The sequence below is a fragment of the Schistocerca piceifrons genome, chromosome X (assembly GCF_021461385.2).
Source record: "Schistocerca piceifrons isolate TAMUIC-IGC-003096 chromosome X, iqSchPice1.1, whole genome shotgun sequence".
NCBI classification, from domain to species: domain Eukaryota; kingdom Metazoa; phylum Arthropoda; class Insecta; order Orthoptera; family Acrididae; genus Schistocerca; species Schistocerca piceifrons.
This window is the reverse complement of record NC_060149.1, coordinates 205493592-205507668: the sequence shown is the minus strand read 5'-3', so window position 1 is coordinate 205507668 and position 14077 is coordinate 205493592. Positions and strand designations below refer to the sequence as shown.

Genomic DNA, 14077 nt, shown 5'->3' with positions numbered 1-14077 from the left:
AGTCATATCTAGACATATCAGGGGTCCCACATCACTCGAACTGCGCACGCCCCACATTATTACAGAGCCTCCACCAGCTTGAACTGTCTCCTGCTGACATGTAGGGTCCATGGATTCATGAGGTTGTCTATACCTGTACACGTCCATCTGCTCTATACAATTTGAAATGAGACTCGCCCGACCAGGCAACATGTTTCCAGTCATCAACAGTCCAGTGTTGGTGTTGACGGGCCCAGGCAAGGTGTAAAGCTTTGTGTTGTGCCGTCATGAAGGGTACACGAGTAGGCCTTCGGCTCCGAAATCCCATATTGATGATGTTTCAGTGAATGGTTCACATGCTGACACTTGTTGATGGCCCAGCATTGAAATCGGCAGCAATTTGTGGAAGAGTTGAACTTCTGTAACACTGAATGATTCTCTTCAGTCGTCATCGGTTCTATACTTGCACAATCTTTTTCCAGAGACAGCGGTGTCAGGGATATGATGTTTTACTGGATTCCTGATACTAACAGTACACTTCGCTGCTACTTTGGAGACATTGTGTCCCATCGCTTGTGTGTCGACTATAACACTACGTTCAAATGGACTCACATCTTGATAACATGCCATTGTAGCAGCAGTAACTGATCAAACAACTGCGCTAGACGCTTGTTGTCTTACATAGGCACTGCCAACCGCAGTGCCATATTCTGCCTGTTTACGTATGTCTGTATTTGAACATGCATGCCTATACCAGTTTCTTTTGCACTTCAGTGTACTTGGCCTCATTAACATAAGATTCATTATGCGGTTCTATATTTTGGTGTGAAAGTCTGTGTAATATACACTCTTAAGATAAATAAAAGCAATGCACCACAAAGAAATTATCTGATTGCGTCAAGAATGTGTAGATGTTATTTACATGTAAAGACAAACAAATGACCGTAATTTGAGAAAAAATGAATGATTTATTCAAGACAAAGAGCTTCACAAACCGAGGGAGTCAATAATGCATTGGCCCATGCCCTTATGTAAGCAGGTATTCAGCTTGGCATTGATTGACAGAGTTGTTGGCTGTTGTACTGACAAGGGAACCTCCCCATCGCACCCCCCTCAGATTTTGTTATAAGTTGACACAGTGGATAGGCCTTGATAAACTGAACACAGATCAATTGAGAAAACAGGAAGAAGTTGTGTGGAACAGTGAAAAAATAAGCAAAATATACAAACTGAGTAGTCCATGGGCTACATAAGCAACATCATGGACGAAGTGTGCTTAGAAGCGCCGTGGTCCCGTGGTAGCGTGAGCAGCTGCTGAACGAGAGATCCTTGGTTCAAGTCTTCCCTCGACTGAAAATTTTACTTTCTTTATTTTTGCATAATTATTATCTGTCCGTTCGTTCATTGACATCTCTGTTCACTGTAATAAGTTTGGTGTCTGTGTTTTGCGACCGCACCGCAAAACCGTGCGATTAGTAGACGAAAGGACGTGCCTCTCCAATGGGAACAGAAAACATTTGATCGTAAGGTCATAGGTCAACCGATTCCTCCACAGGAAAACACGACTGATATATTCTATACGACACTGGTGACGGCATGTGTGTCACATGACAGGAATATGTTGTCGACCCACCTAACTTGTACACTTGGCGAATGGGTAAAAAGATTCTTCTAACTTGCCCGATTTAGGTTTTCTTGTGGATGTGATAATCACTCCCAAATAAGTGATGAAAACATAAGAGTTTGTCACATAAACTGAAAATAAAAAATTAAAATTTACACTTGATGGAAGATTTGAACCTAGGATCTTTCGTTCCGCAGCTGCTCACGTTACCACGAGACCACGGCGCTCATGCGTTCCTATCGTCCTTATTGTTGCTTATCTTCCCGTGAACTACTCAGTTTGTATATTTTGCTTATTTTTTCACAGTTCTACACAACTTCTTCCTGTTTTCTCAATTGATCTGTGTTCAGTTTTTGAAGGCCTATCCACTGTGCCAACTTATAACTAAATCTGAGGGGGGTGCGATGGGGAGGTTCCCTTGTGAGGGATAGCATGACAAATTCTGGTGACATTACTGGCTAAGGAGGGTTGGCAAGCACAAAGCCAAGCAGTAGAAACTCTCGTCATATTCTAGTAGACATTATCTTGAGAGCGAAGTGTAGCCCTTACCCGTGACATAGGGACAGTAGAACCGAGGGAAGAATCAAAGCATTCCCAACACACCCGTTTGCTCCGTTTGATTAAGTAACGGAGATCAAGGATGGCAATAGCGTATCAAGCATGGCAATGGCGTATGGCCGTACTCCACCACGGGACTTGCCAGCGGCGAAATGGTTCAGATGAGTGTGGGATAGCAAGGCTAGCAGTACGAACAATCGCATCAGACACGTCACGGTCGTCATCAATACAACCCGACAAAGAGGGAGAGGGGGGGGGGGGGGGAAACGACCTGGGCAGTATATAGAGGCCTATCAGCATGGTGGAAAGACCAACGACGTAACCTGTCCACCAGGAAGTGGGAAGGGAGCGAGAGAATCAATGGGGAATGGGTCACCATCACAAAGGTCGTCATGTGGCAACCAGTGTAATGAAGACAGGAGGGAGGGAGAAGAATGAGAAAGATCAATGGCAAAAAAGGTACAATGACCGGCACTGAAATGGGTAGGGGAGCCACCATTAAGAAAGCACAAGTCGTGGTCTGCATGAAACTGGTCTATGGGAAGACCCCGACTGGATGGAAATGCACTGACCCACAAGGGATGATGAGCATTAAAATCCCTGAGCAGGAGGAAGGGAGGAGGAAATTGCTGAAGAAGGGCAGTTAAGGCAGCAGATGTAAGAGTCCTGTAAGGAGGGAGATAAAGATTGCAAACTGTGACCCCAGAGTCCAGGTGGACCCTAACAGCAACCGCTTCCAATGTGGTTTGAAGAGGAATCCACGTGCTAGCAACGTCCATACAGACCAATGTACAAACGCCTCCGGAGGCCCGCAGGGGGCCGACCCGATTGTGACAAAGTACGGAACCCACGGAGGGTTGGTGAGTGATCATCAGTAAAATAAGATTCCTATAGAACCACAGAAGCTGCAGAGTAAAACGAAATATGTATGGGATTGCAACTGCGGAAGGTGATGGTAATAGCCATTACAATTACATTGGATAACCACAGAATAATGATTCAAATTGGGGGTGAACAGGCTAAAGCCAGTCATGCCGCTGGGTCACCACCCGTCACCGACAAGGAAGGGGCGACATCCATGAACAGCAGGTCAGAGTCAGGTTGCGAAGGTGGGGACAGGACCTGTAGCGACACCAGAGGCTCCTTGACCTGGGACTTACGAGGTGCATTCAAGTTCTAAGGCCTCCGATTTTTTTTCTCCGGACTGGAAAGAGATAGAAACATGCGCATTGTTTTAAAATGAGGCCGCGTTCATTGTCAATACGTCCCAGAGATGGCAGCACCGTACGGCAGATGGAATTTTACCGCCAGCGGCGAGAATGAGAACTGTTTTTAATACTTAAAATGGCGACGTTTTCCTTACTTGAATGGTGTGCAATCATTCGTTTTCTGAATTTGTGTGGTGTGACACCAATTGAAATTCATCGACAGTTGAAGGAGACATGTGGTGATGGAGCTATGGATGTGTCGAAAGTGCGTTCGTGGGTGCGACAGTTTAATGAAGGCAGAACATGGTGTGACAACAAAACGAAACAACCTCGGACTCGCACAAGCCGGTCTGACGACATGATCGAGAAAGTGGAGAGAATTGTTTTGGGGGATCGCCGAATGACTGTTGAACAGATCGCCTCCAGAGTTGGCATTTCTGTGGGTTCTGTGCACACAATCCTGCATGACGACCTGAAAATGCGAAAAGTGTCATCCAGGTGGGTGCCACGAATGCTGCCGGACGACCACATGGCTGCCCGTGTGGCATGTTGCCAAGCAATGTTGACGCGCAACGACAGCATGAATGGGACTTTCTTTTTGTCGGTTGTGACAATGGATGAGACGTGGATGCCATTTTTCAATCCAGAAACAAAGCGCCAGTCAGCTCAATGGAAGCGCACAGATTCACCCCCACCAAAAAAATTTCGGGTAACCGCCAGTGCTGAAAAAATGACGGTGTCCATGTTCTGGAACAGCGAGGGCGTAATCCTTACCCATTGCGTTCCAAAGGGCACTACGGTAACAGGTGCATCCTACGAAAATGTTTTGAAGAACAAATTCCTTCCTGCACTGCAACAAAAACGTCCAGGAAGGGCTGCGCGTGTGCTGTTTCACCAAGACAAAACGCACCAGCACATGGAGCTAACGTTACGCAACAGTTTCTTCGTGATAACAACTTTGAAGTGATTCCTCATGCTCCCTACTCACCTGACCTGGCTCCTAGTGACTTTTGGCTTTTTTCAACAATGAAAGACGCTCTCCGTGGCCGCACATTCACCAGCCGTGCTGCTATTGTATTGCCTCAGCGATTTTCCAGTTGTCAAAACAGACTCCTAAAGAAGCCTTCGCTGCTGCCATGGAATCATGGCGTCAGTGTTGTGGAAAATGTGTACGTCTGCAGGGCGATTACGTCGAGAAGTAACGCCAGTTTCATCGATTTCGGGTGAGTAGTTAATTAGAAAAAAAATCTGAGGCCTTAGAACTTGAATGCACCTTGTATGTTTCTTCTTTCCCATTTGAGATCAAGGAGGGCTATGCTGCAAAAAGGAGCCAGCTGCAGCAAGATCTTGAACAGAAAGAGAGCGCGCGACCTGGGGGCCCACAGACCGTGGTTCTCGTGGTGGTCGTGTGGCAGCAGACCTCTGGCCTGGAATGTGCCGGGAAGGGGGGTTCCTGGGAGGGGCGCCCTTGACCGGCATACGCCATTAGAAGTGGGACATTTCTCCAGCTGAGGGGGAGGAGTGGTGCCCGGAGGGGAGGGTGTGGGAACTGCAGGGGAGGGGGAGAGGAGAGGGGTTCAAGAACTGGGGTAAGGAAGGGGGAGGAAGAGGTGAAGATGTAACTAAAGCATAGCTCGACGTCATTAACACAGGATGAAGACGTGCACACTTCTTTTGAGCCTCAGTGTAGGTTAGATGATCACGGGACTTACACTGCTGTATCTTCTTTTCCTTCTTATAAGCCTGGAATTCCGGTGAACGTGGAGAATGATTGCCACGACAATTAACACACACAGGAGGGGCAACTCAGGAACTCCCATCATGGAGTGGACGGTCACAGTCACCACAGAGAGGGGTCTACGAACAGTGGGAAGACATATGTCCAAAACGCAAGCACTTAAAACATTGCATAGGTGGTGGGATGTACGGCTTCATGTCACATCAATAAACCATATCTTGATCTTCTCGGGGATGGCATCCCCTTCAAGGGCCAGGATAAAAGCACCAGTATCAATGCAACTGTCCTTCGGGCCCTTCTGAACACGCCGAACAAAGTGAACACCCCGCCGTCCTGGATTGTCCCTAAGTTCCTTATCAGTTCGAAGGATGAGGTCCCTGTGAAAAATTACACCATGAACCATATCCAAAGACTAGAGGGGGGCGGGGGGGGGGGGGGGTAAGGGACACAGGAATTGTGCCAAGATAGTGACAAGCACGAAGGGCCGCAGACTGGGCAACTGAAGCAGCTTTGATCAACAACGAACCCGACTGAATCTCGCTCAGAGTGTCCACTTCGCCAAAATTGTCTTCAATGTATTCCACAAAAAACAAAGGTTTGGTATTGGTGAAAGTATCCCCATCAGTCCTGGTGCAATCCAGATAGCGGCAGAAATGTTTGCCCCTAGCCGACGAGCCTGACCCACCTCCCAGGGGGTAGCCATGGAAGGGAAGGCTGAAGGGGCAGAAGAAGCAGCACAAAAATATCATTTCCATTCAAAGAGATGTCAGCAGAAGAACAGCCCGAGTTCAGAACCCGTATGCATTTCATTTGCATAGCGTCCGCCCTGATACTACCCACTCGGATCAGGGGCTCTCCTCATGGGTGCCACCCAGCCACAGCAAGGGCCGTCTGGCACGGCGGCCATTAACGGGAGTTCCAATGCTCCATGATGACAAGCAACCACTCCTAGGCTTACATGAGGTGGTCACAGCTCAGGTATCAGAAGTATGATCCCTGGGTTTTCAGGGGGCTCAACCAAAAGGGTACACAGCAACTCCACCACACGGGGTGGCTACCATGCTGGCTATGTACTCTAGCATCAAACGACGACGTGAAGGAAAAGATGGAAGGAACTAGGAGGGCACAAGCCGGAGACACTAGGTAAGGTGCTCTTCCCCCAAATGGCTCACACTACGGAATAGAAATTCAGTAACTGAGGTCAGGCCCTGGGGGGGGGGGGGGGGGGGAGGACCAGAGAATGCCGAAAGGATGAGGTAAGTACGCAAGAAAACCAAATTGCAAAGCCAACATAACCAGGAGGATAGTGGGGCTAACATAAACAAGGGTACCAAGAGAGGGAAAGGAGAGGGCGGAGGGGAAGGAGTAAGGACAGGAAAGGATGGGAAGCGAAAGTAAATGCAGCCCGGGAAAGAAGGAAGGCTGCAATAGCTCGGGGCCCCATGCTTGCCACGCACGTACTCACAAAAGGACAGTAAGCCCCCTGGGGTGGGGGAATGGTTAATAGCCTGCAGTGGGGGCATGGTGTCAAATGTTTTTCTGAAATCTAGAAATATCAAATTTGGCTGTTGGCCTTCATCCATAGTTTGCAGTTTATTATGGTATCTAACCACTGTCTGGGACATCTCGAGAGATATCTCTTTGCTGACCATTGGGGCTCAGTTTGAAGTAGGACTAATCACTGAAGGCAATTCTATAAAAAAAAAACCACCACCTTGATTCACGTGTGCATTTCTTGCGCACTTGACGTGTGCCATATGATAATGGTTACCATGAGATTGATCAATGTAACATGTAACTAACTGTCGATGTGATTCTCCGCTGAAGATGTGTATGAAGATGCCACAGACAATGAGTGATTGCCTGGAGTGACATTTTTCTTCATAACATGACCCATTTGGATGTCATCCGTGGCACCCTTACAGCACAGCAGTATGTCAATGATAATCTATGCCCCATTTTGTTGCCCTTCATTGCAAGCTATCCTGGATTACATTTCTGCAAGATAATGCCCTCCCACACACGGCAAGAGTTTCTACTACTTGACTTCGTACTTGCCAAACCTTAGCTTGGCCACAAAAGTAACTGGCTCTCCCCCAACAGAGAATTTTTTGGAGCATTATGGGCAGAGCCCTGAAAACCTCTCTGGATTTTGACAATCCAACACACCAAACACACAGAATTTGGCACAGTACCTCTTAGGAATGCATCTGGTAACTCTGCCCATCAATGCCAAGCTGAATAACCGCCCGCATAATGGCCAGACATGGACCAAGGCATTACTGACTTTAATTTTTGAAGCTTGTTCTCTCAAATAAATCATCCAGTTTTTCTGAAATTGTTATCATTTGCTTGTCAGCACATGTTCATAACACCTACTGCTTTCCATCCCATTCAGATAATTATTCTTTCATGGTGCCTCTTTTTATGACAGGCACATGTTCATTGTAAACAGTCTGCTATTTTTAAAGCATTCAGACGAGTGTTTTCTCTGATAACTATGAATGTACTCATGTACTAAGCAAGCAGTTATAGCTAAATAGCAGCCACTCTGTGTAACTAGGGATGGAGGAGCTTTTACTTTAAACTCTGACTTTTCTGTTAATTTTGTTAGATTAATTTACAGTTGTGGCAACTCCAGAGTATGGTAGAGTAATTACAAGTAACTGTTAACACAGTCAATTCGGTTAATTTTTGATGGCTATTTCTCTCTGTTAATGCACAAATTGACTCGGGCCACATATTTAGAGGTTGATTATCAAAAAAGAGGGCATTCATGCTGCACTTTGTACAAATGAGTTAGTCACTCTACTAAATATAAAACCTTTCCACAGTCACATTTTTAAATTGATATATAGGTATTACAGAAAATTATAATACACATGACAGTTCTCATTTTCAATGATAACTGTGGGTTCGTCAATTGGTAAACTGTGAATGGCTATCGGGTCAGTAGGTGGGGGATGGGAAGGCAGGTGGAGAGGACGAGGCAAGGTGTGAAATATAACATGCAGTGGGCAGTACCACTGACAGTGTCACAAAGAACATTTCTGGTAGTGTTATCATTCAATCGGCAACGGTCTTGATGAGAGAACTATCCTCTTATTTGCTTGTCATGATTTAGCGAAACTTTTCGGAATGGACATTCAAGCACAAGGCAGTTTGGAATGACAGTGTACTACTGCGCGCTGCTGGGCGCCGTCACTTGCAGGCTATTCTCCTCCATTTTCAACTACTCTTTCTTTCACTCATACCTAACATTTTCTCAAATACAGGAGGTGAAGCACAAGGAATAGTAAACAGGTACATTCGTCTCTCAAAGGCCTTATCTCCCAACTTATTTTCTTTATACTGTGACAGAACTCAATGAGGTGGTTATAGTAACCATATTATCTGAAGCGATAACAGATGACATAGTCCCACCGACAAAGGATTCCATTAGGAAATTTGTGCACCACGACCACACTGCACTATGACCGCACGGCAAGTAATGCAAACGAGGAAAACTCTGGCATTAGTTGTATAAATTTCAAACCTTTTTTATTATTGCATATTGATTTCGATCACAACATGATCATCTTAAGCAATAAACTAAAATAAAAACACACACGAAGTCAAACCTGAACGATCAGTGCAGAAACGTGTCAATTTGCGACAGAGAACATTGAGTCTTACAAGACAAAACACATATAGAGTAAGTCCAGTGGACTCCTATTACCATGCACAAAATATAACTTTGAACATAGGTGTTCATAGTGAAGAACATGCCAATTAGCAGGTAAGATTCATCAAACTGAGTTAGCTGTTTACAAAACCCTGCACAGCTAACTCCACATTTGTGGAAGATGTCATCAGCACCCTCTTTATTGAATACATTTATGATACAGAGTATTTGTTTGTACAGTTTACCTAGTGAAAACTGACAAATATGTTTGAGTACTGATCATTCAGGTTTCAGGGCGTGCATTTTTATTTTATTTTAGCACTGAAGACGATCATTTTGTGATTGAAATCAACATGCAACAATAAAAAATGGTTTAAAATTTATTCCACCAATGCTGGAGTTTCCTTGTTTGCAGTATTCCCACTGGGTAAAGCTATCTACAAATACTGGCATTGCCTATTCAACATAGTAGATTCCATAAATACGATTTTAATAATGGTCTTTCCACTGTTCCAAAAAATCGGTAACAAAACTTTGGTTTCCAAAGTAGGAACTATACATCTATACCTACAAATATACGCCGCAAGCCACCATACGGTGCGTAACAGAGGGTATCCTGTATCATTACTAGCCATTTCGTTTCCTTTCCTGTTCCACTCGCAAAATGAGCAAGGGTAAAAGGACTGTCTATATATGTCCATGTAAGACCTAATTTTTCCTCTTGTGGTCCTTACGCGAAATGTATATTGGTGGCAGTAGAATCATTTTGCAGTCAGCTGCAAATTCCACTTCTCTACATTTTCTCAATAGTGTTCCTCGAAAAGAATATCGCTTTCCCTGCAGGTATTCCCATTTGAGTTCCCAAAGCATCTCCATAATACTTGTGTGTTCATCAAACTCACTGGTAACAAATCTAGCAGCCTGCCTCTGAACTGCTTCAACGCCTTCCTTTAAGACGACCTGGTACAGATCTCAAACACACTAGCAGTAATCCAGAATAGGTCACACCAGTCTCCTACATGCAAACTCCTTTACGGATGAAACACACTTTCCCAAAAATCTCTCAATAAACCAAAGTCATCCATTTGCCTTCCCCTACCACAATTCTCACATGATTGTTCCATTTCATTTTGCTTTGGGTCCACATAGTCAAGTGACGTAACTGTGTCAAGCAGGACCCTATTAATGGTGTATCTGAACATTACACATTTGTTTCTCCTACTCACCTTTATTAACTTACATTTTTCTACATTTAGAGCTAGCAGCTGTTCACCACACCAACTAGAAATTTTGTCTATTCCATCTTGTATCGTCCTACAGTTACTTCACGATGACATCTTTCTATACACCACAGATCATTAGCAAACAACCACAGATTGCTGCGCACCCTGACCACCAGATCATTTATGTATACAGAAAATAATAGTGGTCTTATTACACACTCCTGGGGCATTCCCTGATAATACCTACCCCCCCTCCCTCTCTCTCTCTCTCTCTCTCTCTCTCTCTCTCTCTCTCTCTCTCTCTCTCTCTCTCTCTCTCTAACGAACATGCACTATTGAGGACAACATACTGGGTTCTATCACTTAAGAAGTCTTCAAGCCACTCACATGTAGGGGGATCTGATCCATTAGCTCGTATCTTCATTAACAGTCTGCAGTGGGGCACAGTGTTAAATGCTTTTTGGAAATCTGGGTATATGGAATCTGCTTGTTGCCCTTCATCCATAATTTGCAGTATAACATGTGAAAAAAGGGGAAGAGTTTCGCATGAGCAACACACTCTAAAACTGTGCTGAATTGTGGACATTAGTTTTTCACTCTCAAGGAAATTTATTAATACAGAATATGTCAAGAATACTGTAGCAAACCGATGTTAAGGATATTGGTCTGTAATTTTTCAGGTATGTTCCTTTACTCTTCTTATATACAGCAATCGCTTGTGACTCTGCACTGGTCAAGAGACGGATGCAAGTTAAATAAGGGGCCAATTCCACAGATTACTCTTTGTGAAACTGAAGTGAAATTCCATCCAGACATGGCAACTCATTTGTTTTCAACTTTTTCAGTTTGTTTTTCTATACCACGAATGCTTATTACTGTGTCGTCCATACGGAAGGCTGTGTGATGATCAAATTATGGTATGTTCGTACGATTGTCCTGTGTGAACTATTTCTTGAATGTGAAACTTAGTACTTCAGTTTTCCTTTTACTATCTCCTCCTGCAATGCGAAACTAGTCAGCAAGTGAGTGGATGGAAGCCTTAGACCCACTTAGCAATTTTACATAGGACCAGAATTTTCTCATGTTTCTGGCTACTTCTTTTGCTATGGTTCGACAGTGGCAGTTGTACGCATCATGCATAGATCTTTATACAGATGCGGTAACCTATGCCTGTCGTCACTGGCACATTCTCGTTTCAACCAAGAGTAAAACAGCCTTCGCTTCCTCAGCACTTTCCCAATTCTATTGTTAAGCCACAGTGGGTCTTTTCTGTCCTTAATCAAATTACTAGTCACATAGTTCTCCAGAGCACAATTTACAATCTGTTTAAACTTTGCCCACAGTTCCTCTGTGTAAATCATACTGGAACTGAACAATTTCATTGTCGAAGTGAGCTGCTAACAACTAGTTAACTGATATTTCTTGCTGAAACACTCTCCTAGCTTTCGTGACAATTTATAAACTTTAGTAACTGCACATGCCTTGATTACATCATGCTCATTAACCCCTGTTTTTGTAGCGACAGTCGATAAAGTCTGGCCTGTTTGTAGCTACAATGTCTAAAATATTTCTATTGTGTATGGGCTGCCGAACTAGCTGCACAACACAGTTTTTGGAAAACTGTATTCAAAAGTAATTCACAAGACATCTGTCTGTACCCCCTGGAATGAACCCATAGACATCCCAGTCTACACTTGGTAGGTTAAAGTACCTCCAACTAACACTGCATGATCTGGGTATTTATGCGCTACTGACTGAAGACGTTCTTTGACTAATTCTATAACTGTTATGGCATAATCAGTTGGCCAATATAAACAGCCGATAATTAACTTGAGTTCACCTAGGACTGTTATATGCGACCAGGTAACTTCACTGTCACAATGAATTTTGACCTCAATGGAAACAATATTTTTGTCAACTGCAATGGAGAAGGACGTTATCTACATACTTCCCAAAGGAATTGTCCACCACTGTTTTAACTGATTTACATAAACAACACAAAAATCTGAACTTTGATGGATAGAGTGGGGGGAGGGGAGGGGTAAGGTAGGAGGAGGGCGATTTAAACCACGGTACGCCTGAATACGAGTCCTGCCTCTTAACCACTGCAAAACCGTGCTCGATCCAGTCCACACACAGTTACTACACCAAGCTTTACAAGAGGGTGCCACACAAACCACTGCTATGAGTGAGGGAGAAAATTTGCTATATGCACAGTATGAAATGCAAGAGATACCTTGAAGTGTAATAACCTATCTGTATAAATGTATGAGGCTCCAAGAAGAGGTGCCAGTTCATAACAAGCTCAGGTTGCAAGGGCCCTGGGAGTTAATTTCATTGTGTCACTGTTAATAGTTCAATATCTTGGATTCAATCTTTATGGAACAATATACAAAACATCAATGTGCTGCTGAAACAAATGTGCACTATTCATTCCCTAAGACATCTCATTTGAAGACATTTAATACCCTAAAAAAATTGTCTACAAACTCCTTATCACAAGGGCTACAACCTTAATCAAATAGAAGGTCCTAGGTAACTGATGGCAGCACTACAATTACAGATTGTGTCTGTCATCAACTATAGTAGGTTAAAAGCACAAAGAGGGTGAATAAGATCAATACACAAACAAACTAGTTATGTAAATTAAAATATAAAACCCATGTATTCTTAACACACATTCAATTTACCAAACGCCACTTCCAATTGAAAGGCGTTACTGTGAAGAGGGAAGAAAAAAGAAAACTAGTTTCTGAATGAGGAGTATTGGAATGGAATCTCCCCACAGACACCATGTGAACAACAACAACAACAACCACATAGATGACCAAACAAAGTACTATCCTCAGGGACAATAGTCTCTTGCCTAACGCACAGTCCACTGAATTCTGGAAAAATCTCTGCATGCAAGTACAGTTACATGGAGGAATAACTAATATATCTGTTTGTTCATTTATTTATCAGGTTCCAAGGACCATGTGAGTCAAAGTTCCTTGATCATGGAACAAGACAATAGCATACAAAGAGTCGAATACAAAATTTATAAACGAAAGAAACTAAAGAATCAATGAAACACAAACAATAGTGAGAGAGATATGAATAACATATTACAGATGAAAGCTTATTGTCTACTGTGTTACTTGTAAATTCCACCAACTCCTTTTTGGGGACTGCTCAGTCTGATAGGCTGATCTTTATTCACAACTTATTGCTTACTGGTACTCTGTCATCCTCGTACTGAGTTGAGTCCATATTACAGTAATGGAAAAAGGAAATAGTATCATGTGGACAATACAACCCTGTAATATTGTCAAAGTCTGCATTTTGTTTCATATTAAAGGCTTCCAAACATGTGAGGCTTTCAACAACTCTACCTGTAGAGCAGCCATAAATAAGAGTTCACAGCCTATTACATGCATTTCATTATCGGAGAACGGAAATGATTGTTGCAAAATTATATTAATGCTGTCTTTTCAAGTAATAATTATACAACCGATAAGGGTTAATCAGAACACACAATGAAATTGAATTATGTGTATGTCATTAGAGATTATTATGTCTTTCTTTCCAATGATTCTGCTTTTGTGAGGAAACTTTAAATTGTTTGTACTAACAAAGAAATATTTCCAAGTGTCAATAAACGATCTTGATAAAATTTGGTGGCTGTGTACAGGAGCCGCACTAACGCAAAAGTAATTTTTTTTTTTTGCCCTATTTCACGTTTATTGAAATTTTGCAAAAAATCACACCACAAGTAATTATTTCTGAAAGATGATAACTTTTGTTACAACATAAATTAATGATGCTTTTAAGCTACATATATCCATGTGTAATGAAGCTGCTTTCTGAACTACTAGTTTTAGAAAATGAGCTATTCATAATGTGCAGTCAAGTATTTTCAACATGACTAATCAAAATAGCTAAACATTCATTATTAGTTTAGTTATGAATCATAATTATATTTGTTTTATATTTTAAATTGTTATTTTACATTCTACATTTTTTTGGATAGAGGTATTTTGTCAATTGAAAATAAGTAACCCATTATTATTATTATTATTATTATTATTATTATTATTATTA

The 14077-nt window shown here is 42.8% G+C and overlaps 1 protein-coding gene across 5 annotated transcripts in view; it reads right to left on the bottom strand.

Annotated features, from left to right (window-relative positions):
* Nucleotides 1-14077, bottom strand: part of LOC124721694 (membrane-associated tyrosine- and threonine-specific cdc2-inhibitory kinase) — a 187728-nt gene that overhangs the window by 17053 nt on the left and 156598 nt on the right. The gene's annotated exons all lie outside the window — the stretch shown is intronic.